This window comes from Macadamia integrifolia, chromosome 10 (assembly GCF_013358625.1).
Source record: "Macadamia integrifolia cultivar HAES 741 chromosome 10, SCU_Mint_v3, whole genome shotgun sequence".
Classification (NCBI taxonomy): Eukaryota; Viridiplantae; Streptophyta; class Magnoliopsida; order Proteales; family Proteaceae; genus Macadamia; species Macadamia integrifolia.
The window spans coordinates 966010-968589 of record NC_056566.1 but is presented as its reverse complement, the minus strand read 5'-3'; the positions used below and the strand labels follow the sequence as shown (position 1 = coordinate 968589).

Here is a 2580-nt window from a genome sequence, read left to right as displayed (position 1 = left end):
TGTAAAAAAAAAAAAAAACTGAAGAAACAGAGAACGGAAGAGAGAAGAAGAAGAAGAAGAAGAAGAAGAAGAAGAAGAAGTCTTTTACACTATTTTACTTACCTTGCTGGAGCTGGAGTAGCCGGAGGAGGAATCGCTGGAGCCATGGTAGCCGGAAAAATGTTGTCGGAGCCGGAATCGATGGAGATGATCGCCGCTGCCAAGGCTTTCATTTTTAACCCTAAACTAAGGCGTGTGAGACCAAGGGTTCCTTTCAATTATATTTCCTCCAAACATGGTGATAAGTCACATTCTTTTGGAAGGTTAAGGAAGATATGGACCTAAATTTAAGGGGGGAAAAAAAAGAGCAACCCAGTGCACGAAGCTCCCGCTATTGCAGGGTCTGGGAAGGCCAAATGTACACAGTCTTATCCCTTGCTTCGCAGAAGAGGCTGTTTCCAAGTTCTAAACCTATGACCAACATGCTGCATTGGTGAAACTTAACCGTTTCGCCATAGGCTTGCCCACTTTTGTCTTTTTTCCATTCTTTTGAATTACTTAACTCCTCCAAGGTATCCAAAAAAATTGTAGCAGATCAAAATTCACGTCACTTACTACATACTCAAAATCAGAGCTGTTTAGTAAACAAACCACAGAAAGACAGAGAAAGAGAGAGAGGAGGGAAACTGTTCACCACCCACAGAAGGATTGATCTTAACAGAAAATTTTTTGTTAATGTATACTGACCAACCCCTGAAATGAAACAAGATTCACCCTTCAGCAAAAACAGTATTGCTAGAACATAGAATAACTCCATCACAAAACTTTAAAAGAAACAACATCTATAGTACTGTACTGCAGCTCAAGTGGAACCCTCCCGCGAGGCCTCTTGGACTCCATCTACATTGGTTTCTTGCTTTGGGGGGTTCAGAAAACCAGGGGCGCAAGCTGAAACCAATAATTATACAAAAGAACCAAACGTGAAAGAACTACTAAAAGAAAAGAACCCAATTATTGTGATGATTCTGTGACAACAAAAGCTTATAATTTGATAAGAACTAACAAGACCCAGAAGAAATATCGAGGGGGAAGAGACAATATTGCTAATAAAACTGCTAAGTGCAAAATAAACGAGCATATCAGAAGAATTCCCTGATGGGTGAATTCACCTTCCACCTTCCAGAGGAATGACAGTTTAGGAAATGCGAACAGGACAGATTGTTCATTTTCTCTTCCACCGAGACAAAGAAAGAAATCCAATAAAGCGGAAAAGTTGGAAGTATTTCTTAACTACAAAGCGAAGCAAAGAATAGAGCTTTTGTTTGAGCAAAGGCGGGAACAGGAGAGCTGCTGACACAGAAAAACTTACGTAATTGTCTTATCCGGGAAAAAGGATCGTGAGCCGCCAGGGTCGGATGGAATCACCCACACTCTCCCACTAGCCATATTGAGTCATTGGATGGAAGAGAAAAGATAACCGTTCAATTTGTTGCCACTGTATCTCTCTCCACCTCCGCTGCACCCGCTGCGGCGTCTCTAGCCGCAGCCCGCAGCGGCACCGCCGTTGCACTTTCCCCCTCTCTCTCCCCCCTTCTGTCTCCCCTATCTGCATCTCCCTCTGCCACTCTATTCCTCCTCTCCTCTCCCTCTCTTTGCATCTTCCGCTCCCTTTTAGGTTTGGAAATTAGACAAGGAGGTCAAGAGACGGCATGGGCATTGAAATCGAGAGCTAGGTTGTATAGCAGTCACTGTTCTTTGGTGGCCACTCATAGAAGAAGTGGAGCAGCAGCTGCTGGGTTCCCTCTTCCCTCTCCACCTTCATGGGTCTTTAGTTGTTCTTGATTCTGCCGCTCTTGTTGCTGTTTTGATATAACAGTAGAGTTCTGAAACTGCAATTGAGTGTACTCGCCTTGCAAAGCAGAGAAATTCTTCAGTTTTAATACAATTAGAGAAGAGAAACTCATTCTCAGCGACATTAAGCGCCAAAAGGATTATCGAAGGGCGAATCAAGAGCACTTCAGAGAAGGCAATCTCATCCACATTCCCCTTCAGTCCATTAGAATATCTGCTTCTTCTTCGCTCAACGGAACCTTTCTTATGAGAATGAGAAACGGAAAAAAGATGAAAAAGACCCAGAAAAAATCTTCGTTCGAACCTAATCTCTAACTTCCACATGCTTTCTTGAACGGATCCTGCCTCTTGTGCTTGTGTGTCTCTCGCGCTACAGTGAAATTTGAATCTGGATATGCTTTCTTCCATTCTTCAGGTGATATAGGAATCGCTCTCGGGATCGGATTCGGCCGATACCAATCCCATACCAAACTGAGTCGGCTCGTATCATGCGACTGTAGGATTTGGGGGATTCAGATTCTCTCCATAGAGGAGATAGTGGCCATAGAGACCTACCTATGCAACATGTGGAGGAAACAAATCCAACGAAAGAAAAAAAAGTTTCAATTTCTTTACCCAGTTAACCCCATTCATCCCAAACCAGACACTTCACATGGATCAAATCCATCTAACAATCTTACCTCCTTTTTGCCTTCCCTGCCGCTGTTGATATCCCATGACACACGTCGACCTTAGCCTTACCAGTACCAT

General features: G+C 43.4%; 1 protein-coding gene across 2 annotated transcripts in view; it reads right to left on the bottom strand.

The window, feature by feature from the left end:
- The window catches only part of LOC122091890, a 17651-nt gene extending 15331 nt beyond the window's left edge, over nucleotides 1-2320 (bottom strand). The window contains exons 1-3 of one of the 2 annotated variants that reach the window (XM_042662123.1): nucleotides 1349-2320; nucleotides 836-927; nucleotides 103-732 (exon numbers count right to left, since the gene is read on the bottom strand). The gene's annotated coding sequence lies outside the window, so the exon portion shown is untranslated. The remainder of the gene's footprint in view (nucleotides 1-102; nucleotides 733-835; nucleotides 928-1348) is intronic. The other variant, XM_042662122.1, reaches the window with a different exon arrangement.
- Between the last annotated feature and the right edge of the window lie 260 nt (nucleotides 2321-2580).